The 15,170-nt window shown below is 47.2% G+C and overlaps 1 protein-coding gene across 9 annotated transcripts in view; it reads right to left on the bottom strand.

The window, feature by feature from the left end:
- Positions 1 to 5,615: 5,615 nt before the first annotated feature.
- The window catches only part of CIITA (class II major histocompatibility complex transactivator), a 473,615-nt gene continuing 464,060 nt past the window's right edge, over positions 5,616 to 15,170 (bottom strand). For all 9 annotated transcript variants that reach the window (XM_085632115.1, XM_085632119.1, XM_085632121.1 and 6 more), the window contains one exon: positions 5,616 to 8,836. The gene's annotated coding sequence lies outside the window, so the exon portion shown is untranslated. The remainder of the gene's footprint in view (positions 8,837 to 15,170) is intronic.

Below are 15,170 nucleotides of genomic sequence, written 5' to 3'. Positions count from 1 at the left end.
CTGAGAGACTCCACCACCGGTCTCAGAAGCTTCGTGAAGCACCACGGTGCCGACGACAGACCGATCGGAAGGACCTTGTACTCGTAGCATACCTTTCCCCAGACAAACTGCAGGAACCTCCTGTGGGGGGGGGGGGGGGGAAATGGGAATGAAGAGGTACGCGTCTTTCAGGTCCAAACGGACCATCCAGTCCCCTTCCTGGAGAAGATCGCGGAGCAGATGGATCCCCTCCATCTTGAAATGCCTGTAAACAATCCACAAGTTGAACTCTTTGAGGTTTAACACCAAGCGGGAGCCGCCCCCTTTCTTGTCTACGAGAAAAACAGTGCTCAGGAAACCATGAGGGTGTATCACGGAGGGCGCAATCGCGCCCTTCTGCAATAGGGACTCGATCTCTGCCGCGATAAAGCTCTGATCTTGTTGGGAAAAATACAGAGGGGGAGGGCGAGAGTCCTGCGACGGGGAGGCGTACATCTCCAGCCTGTATCCCTGTACAGTCTGCAACACCCATGCATCTTGCGAAATTTCGCGCCATTTGCTTAGAAAATATGCCACTCTGCCCCCCAATGTCACTTCCGAAAAAGGAATGAGGCTCACCTGAGATTCCGGCATCGTGCTGGTTGTTGGAGTTTCCTCCAAATCTGCCACCTTTACGGAACCTGTTTCTGGAACGTCGCGAGGGGTAGAAATTGGAGGTATTGGCGGTGTTGTCCTGATAATCTCCTCTTTGTTGGCCACGTTGGGCGCCTTGGTTATACCCCCGGCCGAACAAGCGCCCGCGAAAGCGTCCGGCCCTGCCAAAAACCAGGCGGAAAGCCCGTTTCAAAGAACCCTGGGCCTTGTCAAGCCCACTAAATGTGGCAACGAACTTTGTGAGTTCCTTTAGAAAAGGCTGACCAAACAGGAGACCTTGGGCTAGCGGCCCTGATTCCGACGTGGCTAACTTGGCCAGCCTGGGATCCAATTTTAAGACGATGGATCTGCGCCGCTCCGTTGATAATGCACAATTAGCGTTGCCCAGTTGGCACACCGCCCGTTGGGCCCAGCCAATCAATTCATCCGGGTTAATTGCCATGGCGGAGTCTTTGGCCCTAAAGCCGAGCTCGAGAATCTTCGTCAGAGGGCCTATGACGTCCAGTAGTTTATCTTGGCAGGAGCGCCAGGACCTGTCCAAGCCCTTCTTGGGATCCTTAGAATACTTTTTCAAGTAAGTCAACATAGACGGGTCCACCTCCGGGGTAGCCGCCACCTTATCCGCCAGTTCAGGTCTAGGGTCTGGACATAGTCCGCCACCTCTTGGGGCGGGAGCCAGGATGTGGAATTAGGATGGATAATGTCCGCTGGCTCGAACGTGAGAACCTTAGGTGATGTGGACGGACCAGAATGTTTTTCCTTCCTTGTCTTTTTGGAAGGACGAGGGGATTCTTCCTCGTCAGTGGTAGGGTCAGGGGTGGTGTCCCGACCATCATCTTCTTGGGAGATTTCTGTAATTGCAGCCTCTCTACTAGGAGTAGAACGCTCTTGCTCCGCCATTGATCTGGTTAGCTTAGCGAAATCCGCAGCGTGGGGATTCGCCCTTCCTTTACCCCCAGATTTAACACGGGGAGCTGACGATGGAAGCCAGACTTGTTGTTTTGCGTAAGAACAAAGATGGCACTTCAAAGGCGCAATCGCTCTAACCAAAGCCGAATTGACCGATTGCTGGACACCCGCGTCCAATGCCTCCACGAGGTCATATTCCATAGACACGGAGGGGTCTTCATCATGATAGTAATAATCCTCCTCATAGTACTCAGACATTTTGCCACACAGTGAGCAATCAACGACCCTGGAGGAATGTTTGTGACTTCAGACAAGCTCACAAGTAATATTCTCACAAAGGAGATCAGGGGGAGTGGTAACCCCAGGCAAGCCCCAACACAGTCACCAACGGTGAATGAAACTGCTTATTTTAGGATGTGGAGGGAGGGAGGGCTTGCACAACACCCCACTCTAGGCAAAGCCTATGCTGAATTATACAGCCCCACTGTATGCACAAACAGAGGGGCGTCTGAGGAGCCAAAAAATGAGCCTTTCGCCTGAAAACGGCACAAATGCGGGTCATAAGCAGCCCCAACACGCTGCTCCGGTGTTCGATTTAAGCCCCAGTCACTTTCGCGGGCAAAAATGGCCGCCGCGCATGCGCGCTGGCCCAGGCTCACACAACAACAAAAGAGGACTGCGCGTCAGGCAGACGCGCATCCCCGCTCCTCCGAACCACCCGCTCCACAGAAACCGAGCGATGAGAGGGAATGATCCCAACAGCTACTGGTAAGCGCTCGCAGCACGTCAATAACGTTTAGTTCTGAAGAAACAATAGCGAAATCAGCCGCAGCGAGGTAAAAACCTCATAGAACAGAAGTCGCGTTAGTAGCGATCGCGCACCTATGTCGGCGCGCACTTTGTAGCAGAAACAATAGCCTTGGGCATACAAACGCCACAATAACGATAATCATAACAATAATACCACATTTAAGACAGAGTAAATATAAGGTACTTAACTGGCTGCGGAGCAGCAAAGAAAGAGGACTCTATGTGCTGACAGGGACCTTATATGGACGAGACTCTATGGTTGTCACGTGGTTTTTATCTCTGTTTTTATTGGCTGCTGTGAGCTTCTAGTAAAGATTGAGAAGCATAATCGGAGCCTCCGGTCCTGACATAGAATTCGTAGTTCGGCTGATTTTAGAGGAATATTTGTACGTTTGAAAAATGGACACTTAGAAAATGTTCTGGTGAAAACCACACAATGGATTCCTACGTAAGGAAATACAAGTTACTGGTAAGTACGCTTAGAATTACTTTTCAGGGTCAGTGCTGGCCTAAAAGATACAGCCCTGGGTTCTCTCCTGATAACAGGTGAGTAAATCAGAATTCGTAATTCGGCTGATTTTAGAGGAATATTTGAACGTTTCAAAAATGGACACTTAGAACATTTTCTGGTGAAAACCACACAATGGATTCCTATGGAAGGAAATACAAGTTACTGGTAAGTACGCTTAGAATTACTAAATCGGAATTCGTAGTTCGGCTGATTTTAGAGGAATATATGTACAATGGTGAACGAAGGGGGAGGGGCCTGAGGTGACGTGTGCAAACACACCCTGTGGCACGTTTTAAGTTTGGGAATTAATTCCTCTTCAATCCTGAGGTTCCCTGGGGGCCAACAAGCCCACCAGGTACCTCCAGTATGCGCCAGGGAGCTGCATTGCAGAGAGGTATTCAGAGGCCACGCCCCTTTTTACAACACTCTGCAACACAGCTCCGTGGCGCTTACTGGAGGTACCTGGTGGGCTAGTTGGTCCCCAGGGACCCTCAGGATTGAAGGGGAATTAATTCCCCAACTTAAAATGCGCCACAGTGCGTGTTTGCACAGATCTCACCTCAGTCCCCACCCCCTACCTTCACCACTGTGCAAACGCGCCCCGTGGGGTGTTTTAAGTTGGGGGATTAAGTCCCCTTAAATCCTGAGGTCACCTGGCGGGCAACTAGCCCACCAGGTACCTCCAGTATGCGCCAGGGAGCTGCATTGCAGAGAGGTGTTCAGAGGCCACACCCCTTTTTACAACACTCTACAACACAGCTCCGTGGCGCTTAGTGGAGGTACCTGGTGGGCTAGTTGTCCCCTAGGGAACCTCTGGATTGAAGAGGAATGAATTCCCCAACTTAAAACGCGCCACAGAGGGAATTCGTTCCCCCTCTGCAAACGCGCCAGGGGGCGCGTTTGCAGATTGATGAAAGGAGGGGGCGTGGCCTCCTCCCCGATCCCGTTTAAAAAAAATAATTCTTTTTAAGAAGGGGGGCTGTCTAGCCCCCCTTCTTTTTCTTATTTTTTGGCCCTGGGGACCCCATCCCCCAGGGTCTGCCCCCTAATTTATTTTTATTTTTTTATACTGTGGAGGGGGGCCGCGTGGCCCATCTCCTGAGGCCTTAATCTGCCCCGGGGACCCCATGCCCCGGGGCATGGGCCTTTATAAAAAAAAAACATATTTTTAGGGAGGGGGGTTGGGTAGCCTCCTGTGTCCACTTAAGGCCCCGGGGACCCCATCCCCTGGGGCCATTTTTTTATTTAATTTTTTTTCAACATTTTTAGGAGGGGGCCGCGCAGCCCCCCTCCCGGGCGACTTATGGCCCCGGGGACCCCATCCCCCGGGGCCTGTCCATCTCGTCGGCATTGCTTTTCCACATGGGGGGCAGCTAACATGCTGCTCCCTATGTGGAAAAGCAATCAGCTTTGCTATTTGGAAGAGAGAGCAGGTTTCCTGCTCTCTCTTCCAGATAGCAAAGCAGTTTGCAATGACAGGGTGGGAGCCGCGAGGCTCCCGCCCTTTCATTGCAAACGGCAGTGTCCCGGGGGTGGGCACCCCGGGACACTGCAGGAGCCGGCCCTGGGGGGTGGCGGTCCCCAGGGCCATCGAGGGCTCCAGGAGGGGGCCCGCGCGGCCCCCCTCCCACCTCTTTCAAAGCCCCGGGGGGTGGTGGTCCCCGGGGCTGGGGGGGGTCCCTCACGGACCCCCCATTTTACATATTTAGAGCCCCGGGGAGGTGGCGGTCCCCGGGGCGTGTGGGGGGGCTTAAGCACCCCCACACAGGGTATATATTTTTTTTTTAAAGTCCCGGGGGGTGGCGGTCCCCAGGGCCGCGGGGGGTCATGAGCCCCCCCATTCATTTTTTAAGCCACGGGGGTGGGGGTCCCCGGGACTATGGGGCCCCTCTGGATCCCCCATTATAATACCATATTGCCCCCGGGACTTGGCCCCGCCGGGGGCTAAATCAAAACGAAGCGCGGGAGTCCGCAGTTCGTTTTTTTTTTCATTAGCGGGATGCGCGGACCCTACGCGCATCCCGCGATTTAAAAAAATATATTTGTTTTTTTGCCCTTGGAGGTCCTTGTGGGACCCCCTGAGCAGACCTAGGGGGTCAGGGGTTTCTACTCTGCCCCCTTGTTACGTTTTGCACCTTTTTTTTCGGCTTTCTTGTGCCTCGGTTCTACCGAGGGACAAGATGGCTGCCAACACTTCCTGATTCAGAGTGTTCGTAGCCAATTAGCATTCAGCTCGTGCTCGGGAGGGTGCGCGGATCCTCCCCGGCCATAGATATCACTAACTTTTTTACCCTCATTTTCTCAGGAACTACTTAACGGATTTACACCATTTAAGCAAATGGCACGAGTATGAACCGAGGACCACCTCTTTGCCAAATTTGGTGTAATTCCGTTAAGTAGTTCGGGCTGTAGCTGCGACAACAGATCCTATGGGAGATTGCATGGGGAAAACGTGTTTTGGGACCCCCCTTTTTTCTCGGCCCCCGCTTGACGAATCACCACGAAACTTTCAGGGTAGGAGCGGAGCGGAGCTGGCCAAGAGTTTGGAAAATTTCGCGAAGATTCGTCAATCGCCGCCAGACTTATTAGGAATAGAATGTTGCGGATTTCCTATAGAAAATAGGTCCCAACTATAACTATCTACTGGCTACCGCCAGTAGATAATATATATATATATATATATATTTCTCCTTAGTGGTGAAAATGTGCGGATTCTACCTTTTGAAAGTATGTCAAAAACAATTCCTCTGACTTTTTCTTTAAGTAAAATTTTAATTCACACAAGAAACCCCCTCGTAGCCCCCACAATCTAGTACAACTTAAAACACAGACGTATTTATTCAACAGCAGCAACAATTCATGATCACAACTAATATAACAAACATGAACAACATCATTAGAAAACAAATATTCACACTAAAGACGATCATTCATTGTGCCTTGTTTACTGAAAGCCTTTGTACATCTTTGTGGTTACTGAAATATTTGTGTGTCAGGGCAGCATAGCCATACATTGGGAGCGAATCTATACTATCAAAATTGATTATTATACAGACTGGCCTTGGTCCTCAAGTCATTGGGTGATCAGGTGTGTGAACACTGAAGTTCTAACTTGAGCATGGCGCAATACAATGTGATGACTCCTCGATGTTTAACATGAGTGTTTAAAATAATTCTCCCAGAATAAAAAAATAGGGCTTCAATAAACCTGAAGAAGTACAAGTACCAATTTTTAGTGCAAGTGTTTGGTCTGGGTATGTAACATCCATCTCTTTGATGGCTGCTAGCAGAAAAGACCTTTCTTCTTGACTAAACTAGTCCAGGACTAGCTGCTAAACTGACTAAACGAATAAAAGAACTCTAACTTAGTTCAGACCAATATTTGGAGGAGATGTCAATCTTCAAAACTTGACCCGTGACCTGCAGAAAAGGGGAGTATGGAGCCAAAAGGGCTCAAATATGCGAGCACACAAAGAGTTGCGTCGCCTTTTTGCCATGCAATAGGGCGGAAGACCAACACAACTCTGAAGTAAAATCTATCAAGCCATCAAAAAATTATAGAGAACAGATTGTTGTTTTTTTTAAATGCGATTTAAGATAAGGCGGCATGCATTGAGCTTTAACGCTGGACTAGTCTTGTAGATTTCCTGGATACCCTGCATTACAAGTGGAGATAGCGAGTAGGCGGGGGAAGAAAGAATTCAGGCTGAATTGAATTTGTAAGAATGGTTGATGGTTCTCAAGCTAGGCATCGAGGAGTTATTGTGAAATAAAACTAGCAAAATGGCAACCTTAAGCAATGGCCATAAATGTTGAGATACATTTAGTGCCTCTCTTACATAAGGTCTAAAGACCTTTGCCATGAAAGATCTCCGATAACATAGCTTTGTGCTTTTCTGGAAGGAGCAGGAGAGCTGCCGGCATGTCGTACAGTGATGTGTGTATTCCTCCAATGGCAATGGTTGTTATCTTCACAAATAAAATATGTAGGGCTACGTACATTATGAACTCTGACCTTTTTTTATTAATTTCTTTTAGAAAGAATCCCTTTTCCTTGAGGATAATTAGGCAACCTGTTTTGCGCAGCACTTCAAAAACCATGCCAGCGCTCTGTTATATGGCGGCATTAAGAGTCTCAAACAGCCAAGAAAGTAAAAAAAATTAACACCTTCATTTATGGGCATTGGACGTGGGGCAGTGCAGCGCAGCAAGTAAGCTTGCTGTGCTGCCCTACGCAAAATGAGGAGAAATAAAGTTATTTCTCCTTGTTACGCCTCACCTCGGGAGTCGTAAGGTTTTGACACTTCCCCAGGTTTACATGCTCTAGTAAATCTGGAGAAATTTCAAAATCCATGGGTATTGCTTGGGAAACTCCACCACAAGATCCATGGAGCACCTCCTGACCGCTGAGTAAGGCACAACAGAGATTTCCGCTGGCTTGCCTTACTCCATATCTTTGAGGCCATTCAAAGTGATGCATAGTGGCTTTGCGTGGCCTCATAGATAGGATCTTGTGATTTTTGCCGCCAGAGAGTCACAAACAGTGAAGCTACGGCAGTGCAAGGGGCTCATAAATATACACCCAAATGTTTTTTTACAACAGAGGAGAGTACGATGGTTGAAGGTCGGCTTCTAGGACAGAGCAGAAGGCCTTCGTCTGTGAAAAACCTTGCAGACAATTTAGCGGTAAAAGGTATTGCCTTCATATTGATTATTAGTGACTTTTACATTCATAGTAGCAGGCCCTTTGGAACCGCTGACCTCAATGCCTGCAGACAACTTTGACTTCTGCACAACAACTGGGTGGGTATTGGTCTTCAGCCAGCGACAGAAATATCATTAAGGCACCCATTTTCACAATCCTTTTCATAACCTCCATTGCCTTCCTGGAGCCTAAATGCTAGCAGGTCCCTTTAAAGACCATCCACATCATTGCAAAAAACCATGCCATGCCACACGTTACATGCTATAAGTTCTGATGCGCTACTCGCACTTTACACCACTGTAAATCAATGTACCTGATTACCAGTCACTTTCTTCAAAAAAGGCGATTCAGTTAAAATGTCCAAATATTTTACAAGCATTAAGTCGAAACCGTTGACATTATTAAAAAATACAGGCATTATTTACATAAAACCAAACAAATCTTGAAAATGTGTACTGACATCAATTTTCTCTCAATTGATGAAACCTCGATATAAACAGCTTGATAATTGGTCATCGCATGTAGTTGCAGACATGGCATAGTGGGCGATTTCTAAGTTCTCTTTCTTTATTTCTGTCTCGGAACAACTAAGGGGCTTATTTACAAGCCCCTTGCGCCACTGGTGTGTCACTTTTAAGATGGGAAAAAGTGATGTTTGTAAATAAGCCCCTAGCTTTCTGGTTGATGGTTAACTTAAAAGAACGTTTTACTTCCAGACCTCTTTAACTCAGCTGGTTAGGTTTTGCAAACTCGTTTCTCTTTGGTCAAGTTCTCAGGAAATGGGATAGGTAAATCAACAATGTTTCTGGTCAGCGGAGTGTAGGCAAGTGCTTGAAGACATTAGATAGAAAGATTCGCATAACTGCCCGTGGAAACATCCTTCACCACGTGTTTAACTTGCCTTTGTTTAGTGATTTCCCCTGAAGTCCACAGTGAGCCTCATTTCAGTGCCAAAACGTTCATTTGAATTCTTGAGCAGCAATAGTTTTCATAGGCTTCGGTGAGTGCAAAAAGAAAGATATTTATAACGCATAGTGCAATTTCTATTTAGTAGTGCAATTAGCAGTGCATTTTTTATCGCCAATTTGTTCAAAAAAGTTCACAGTGCTGTTTATGAAGCAGTCCAATTGTAACTCAGTAGCAATTATTCGTTGTTCTGTTCAGAAAGTTGTGATGTGTTCTCCTCGGAGAACCAGTTTCTCATTGAAGTGGGAAGCAGCAGTCAAATAAAATGAAGTCATTGAATATTCTTGTTTGCTCCAAAATATCTGTGAAACAAAAAGAGGAATATGAATTGTATAGTAGCTAATTTTTCTATCAGTTTGTTTGTTGTAAGACATGTAGGTCTATCGAAAAAACATACAGAGCATCACAAAACATCACAATTTTTTTTAGTCTTTGCTTTGTGTTATCATGTTGATACTGGTAGCCCTCCACCAATAAAGGACTGCCGACATCTTTTTTAGGCATATTTAGTGACAGTTCATGAGCAAAGATCCAAGCTCTTACAGGTTATGGGACAGCAAGTTTTGGGTTAAAAAGCTTAGTGCCTGATTTGCAGTACAGAGTACGGTTTGTACTCCCTCAGTTAGTGACGGCTGTCACGGATCGGGCGGAGAATAAAAAATACACTTACCTTCTCCCTCTGTCCTTCCTCGGTCGTCTCTTGGCGTCTTTTCTGGCTGGAACCAAGCAGGAACCACACAGGCTCCCCTAAGTCAATCACAACACTGCAATGCAGTGTTGTGATTGGTCTGAGCGCTGTAGTTCGGCACTCAGATAGGTAGTGGGAGCCTGGTCATGTGCTCCAGCCAGGCTGTAATACAGCCTGGATGGAGAACATGCAAAGTGCGCATGACTGTTTGGCTGGCCCAAGACAGCCCGCCAAATAGTAATGAGCACTTACAAAGTGCTCACCACCCCTTCCCCTGCTCTTTGAGCAGAGCAGCCCCGCCCGTCCTGCAAAGCCGCAGCAGCCGGATAGAATAAAATGATAATAACATCGAGTTATTATCATTTTATTTTTACTTTTTTACACTGCTGTTAAGCAGTAGGGCGACGCTCCTTCACCTTAGCGGAGGAGCCGCCACTGCCATCACAGCAACAGAGTAAAATACTCCGTTCTGCTTGACGGAGTAGCCGTCCTCTGCATTTAGAGATGTCAACCAGGCTTGCATACAACTCTGCAGTCACAGCAGGTTCTGTCAATGTGTTAAAGGTTTGATGGATGGTACCGCCAAATTGACAGACATTTGTCACACCTTTAACATGTTTTTGGTTTCTCAAAAACAAACTTCTAAAGTGGGAGTGCGGTTTTGAAAAATAAAAAACAAATGCCCCCCACACCGTGGGAATTGCCTTCCTTGGTGTGTGGGTCATGTAAACGTGTTCACTGTCCTTTAATACCAGATTTTACCCAGCAGTGACAGACAGTAAAAAATGGGCATTCGACTGTTCATTTTAAATCAGGCAGGGTGTAGAATTGCCAAAACACTGACTGCCCAGTGCACATTCGTGGTGACAGAGCTGGAGTCGGCTCTTTCGTTGAGATACTGTAGGTCTGTCTGTCTTCAAATTAGATGAGTGGACCAAGGGTTTGACAGAGAGGATACTCAGTTGTAGTTGCAACAAAGTAGCCTCTCTGCCAATGTATCAATCAAACCCTAAACTGAAACTCCCTAAAGAGAATTGCAAAGTTAAGTTCTACTGATCAGGTAGTCTGTTTTGCATGGACTGCCAATATTATACCTATTATTGATATCTGTTTGAAAGCCTGATTGCATGTTTTCAGGATGTGACACTAGGGCTCCATGTTGTCGGGATATAGTTGTTCAGTCACTAGGGGAGCGCTGCTCTGCTCCTGAACGCTGTGAGCACTTGGCTCCAAGTCTGCCAGGCAAATTCCAGAAAGGCTGTTAACTAACACTCCATTTCTTGTTTTCACATAGCCCTAATAATGATTTTTGGTTCTTGTAGTATGCCTCTTTCAGCATATGTATAGCCTGTGGACAGGAGTTGGACCCCTAGTTGCTTGGGTCTGGCTAAATAATTGCATTTGTGCCTCCTGGGAGTTGCCTTTGGAAATAAATCAAACCTTTAGTGCCCCATCAATGGTCACTTAGCCTCACTCCTGAACCGAACCGCTGCCCTACTACCGAACTACTTGTCTGTTCCTGTGCTCACCAGGGTAGCAAGTTCTGAACTTTCATCACAGACTGGTATGCTTATGCTCCAGAGTCAGTCTTACTCTTCCTGTGTCGCTGCTTGTTTCATGTCTAGCTTTGCCTGCCCATCCCATTTGCCAGCTAAGGACTGTTGTTAGACCTGGCATCCTTGGTGTGGTTTCCCCCCTAACTTTTTCCCTTCAGACCTCCTGTTCTGCTGACTTCGTATTTGCTGCCCTTAGGAATCTGCACACTTTATCACTGCTAACCAGTGCTAAAGTGCTAGTGCTTTCTCCTTGAAACATGGTAAAATTGTCTTACACCCAATTGGCATATTTAATTTACTTGTAAGTCCTTAGTAAAGTGGCAATACCTGTGCCCAGGACCTTTAAATTAAATGCTACTAGTCACCTGCAGCACTGATTGTGCTGCCCAATCTAGTAGTGCTTTAAACATGTCTCAGGCCTGCCAACGCAGCCTGTGTGTGTGCCGTTTTAAACTACCATTCCAACCTGGCAAAATAAACTTTTTGCTAGGCCCAAATCTTCCTTTTTAATACATATACGTCACCGCTAAGGTAGGCTCTGGACAGCCTAGAGAGCGGGATGCAGTATATTTAAAAAGTTGGACATGGACTTCTAAGTTGTGTATATCTTGATAGTGAAAAACTCTTAAATTCGTTTTTTACTCCTGCTAGGCCTACCTCTCCCATAGTATAACATTGGAGTTAGCTTATTACATTTAATAAGTTTAATTTCCAAACGAGAATAGGTAACCAGTTCATGTATGGTGTCTTTGGAACTTTAATGAAAAATCCTAACTTATGGTGAAGTCGGTTTTTAAAGGAATATGCTACTTACCAGTATGCATCTGTTCTTGGCATGTAGAGCTGCAGAGTTGTACACTTAGCATAGATCGCCATCTGGTGTTGGGCCCGGATGTTTGCAGTTTGTTTTTGTTCTTTGGACAGTCTTTGGAAGTCACGAGTTCGGTGACTCCTCCTTCGGTCCGTACTGCGCATGGGCTTCGGCTCCATCCTCAGATTGTTTTTCGCCAACAGGGAAATGATGGAGCGTAGTAATAACAGTGAGAAACCTATGTGTGTTGTATCTAAATAAGATGGACTGGAACGGCTACAGGTAGCCGGGGAGGCGGGTGGGCGTGTACAACTCTGCAGCTCTACATGCCAAGAACAGATGCATACTGGTAAGTAGCATATTCCGTTCGAGGCATATGAGCTGCAGATTGTACACTTAGCATAGATTATATAGCAGTACCCAACCTTAGCGGCGACCACCGGTATCCGTTGCAGCGGTTTGAAATAGTGTCTTTAGTACAGCCTGGCCCACACTAGCTTGTTGCTTGGAATGCACGTCTACACAGTAATGTTTTGTGAAGGTGTGCGGTGTTGACCATGTGGCTGCTTTGCAGATGTCATCTAAGGGTATGTTCCCTAGAAAAGCCATAGAAGCCCCTAACTTTCTAGTAGAGTGGGCTTTAGGTGGAACAGATAATGTTCTTTTTGCCTTTTGATAGCAAATTTGTATGCACTTTACAATCCACCTAGCTATCCCTGATTTAGAGATGGGGTTGCCTTTATGCGGTGGAGAGAAGGAAACAAACCATTGTTTAGTTTTCCTGAAAGGTTGTGTTCTCTGTATGTAGTACAGTAAAGCCCTCTTAACATCAAGTGTATGTAGAGCCCTTTCCGCAACAGATTGAGGTTGCGAGAAAAAAACAGGTAATTCCACCGATTGATTGAGATGGAAGGGGGAAATGACCTTGGGCAGAAACTTTGGATTTGTACGAAGTATCACTTTGCTGTGATGTATTTGTAAGAAGGGTTCCTGTATAGTGAACGCTTGTATTTCACTAACCCTCCTAAGGGAAGTGATAGCTACGAGGAAAGCTGTTTTCCAGGTGAGGAACTGTAGCTCACATTTATGCATTGGTTCGAAGGTCGGACCCATTAGCCTTGTAAGAACTACATTTAGATTCCATACAGGGGAAGGTGGTGCCCTGGGAGGAATTACTCGTTTAAGGCCTTCCATAAAGGCTTTAATAGCGGGCACTCTGAACAGTGATAAATGCTGTCTGTTTTGTAGATAAGCAGCAATCGCTGCTAGGTGTAGGCGTATGGATGAATATGCCAGGTTACACCTTTGAAGATGGAGTAGATAGCATATGATGTGTTGTATGGATGCATCTAAGGGGTTGATTGTATTGTTACGGCAGTAAACAACAAATCTCTTCCACTTTGCGGCATAGCATGCTCGAGTGGTAGGACGTCTGGCTTCCTTGATAATGTTCATGCAATCAGGGGGAAGGTTAAGGTACCCAAATTCTAAGATTTCAGGAGCCAGATCGCAAGGTTGAGCTGAGCTGGGTCCGGGTGCCTGATTTCTCCATGGTTCTGAGTTAGGAGGCATGGGGACAGGTGCAGTTTTTGATGTGGTACCACCGATAGCTGTAATAACGTGGTGTACCACGGCTGCCTGGCCCATGTTGGGGCTACCAGAATGAGTGTGAGGGAGTGCTGTTGTAGCTTCCTGACCACTAATGGAATTAGCGGGAGAGGTGGAAAGGCGTATGCAAATTTGCCTGACCAGTTCATCCATATCGCATTGCCTTTGGACAACGGGTGTGGGTATCTGGCGGCGAAGCTTGGGCATTTTTTGTTTTCGTGGGTGGCGAAGAGGTCTATCTGAGGATGCCCCCACTTGTGGAAGAATGGGCGAAGAACTTGTGGATGCAGTTCCCATTCGTGTAGTTGTTGCGTTTGTCTGCTGAGCAGATCTGCCATGGTGTTTTGTACGCCTGGAACGTGCTGTGCCAGGAGAAAGATGTTTTGAGGAATTGCCCATCTCCATATGCTCTGGGCCAAGCGGGAGAGCTGGGGAGAGTGTGTCCCCCCCTGTTTTTGAATATAATACATTGCAGTCATATTGTCTGTGCGAATGAGGACTGCTTTGGCTGAAATCTGTTTTTGAAAGGATTTTAGGGCTAGAAAGATCGCCAAGAGTGATGCGTCCGCTGTTAGAATCACCTGAGGAACCGGGTCCAGGAACGGCCGCCCTTTGGAAAGGTTTGTGGTGTTCCACCACTGCAGAGAGTGATGGGTGCGGCCGTCCACCAACACCAGATCCGTCAGCTGTCCTTGGGCCTGGTTCCACTGTTGTGCTAGGCACTCTTGGAGTGGACGCATGTGGAGTCTTGCATGGGGCACTATGAAGATGCAAGATGCCATCATCCCTATGAGCTTCATAAACACTCTTGATGGAAGAGAGTGCTGAGGAAGGAACGTTTGGCGCAAGGCTTGTATGCTTGCGATTCTGGCTGAGTTTGGATAGGCAATACCTTTGGAGGTGTCTATATTGGCCCCGAGATATTGCTTTGTGTGAGATGGTACGAGGTGGGACTTTTGGTAGTTCACAGTGAAGCCTAGCTGGTGGAGCAGTTGGATGGTGCTGTTTGTATGTTGCACACATTGGTTGTAGGTCGTCTAAGTAAGGGAAGACGTGAATATGTTGACGTCTGAGGTGTGCTGCTACTACTGCTAGGCATTTGGTAAACACCCGTGGTGCGGTGGTGACCCCGAAGAGGAGAACTGTGAACTGGTAATGTTGACCGTCCACCACAAACCTGAGGTACTTCCTGTGAGAAGGGTGTATTGGAATGTGAAAGTATGCGTCTTTCAGATCCAAGGTAGTGAGAAAGTCTCCTTGACAGAGGAGAGGGAGGACTTGCTGTAGGGTGACCATGTGGAAATGGTCTGAATGTATGTATGCATTTAGAGGCCGGAGGTCCAGAATGGGCCTCAGGGTCCCGTCTTTCTTTGGTATCAGGAAATACAGAGAGTAGACCCCTAGATTTTGCTGATTGACGGGGACCTGCTCTATAGCGTGTTTTTGGAGGAGGGAGAGCACCTCCTGTTTGAGCAGTGTGGAATGTTCTTGAGACATTGGACGGTGCCGTGGTGGGATATTAGGTGGGGTAGATGTTAGCTCGAGACAGTACCCTGACCGAATAATTTCAAGCAGGACACTAGTATTTATGGCTCTAGAAGCAGTGTCCGCTGCATCGAGGGCACATTTAATGGAGGTGTTAGTAATTAGCTTTCCCTCCTGTATCAGGTCATGAGCTTTACGTTTGTGTTTTTCCGGGAGGTGCTGCATAAGAGCCTCAAGCTCATCGTAGTGTGCTCTGTCATAACGCGCAAGCAGCGCTTGTGTATTCGCAATGCGCCAGATGTTCGCAGCTTGCGAGGCGGTGCGTTTACCAGACGCATCTAGAAGTTTCGATTCCTTATCTGGCGGTGGGGCCTCACCTGAGGATTGGGAGTTAGACCGCTTTCTAGCTGTGGACACAACTAGGGAATCTAAGGGAGCAGGGCCCTTAATGTATGTAGGGTCTGTGGGTGCCGCCTTGTACTTTTTTC

The sequence above is a fragment of the Triturus cristatus genome, chromosome 10, assembly GCF_964204655.1.
Source record: "Triturus cristatus chromosome 10, aTriCri1.1, whole genome shotgun sequence".
Lineage (NCBI taxonomy): Eukaryota > Metazoa > Chordata > Amphibia > Caudata > Salamandridae > Triturus > Triturus cristatus.
This window is presented reverse-complemented; position numbering and strand designations above follow the sequence as displayed.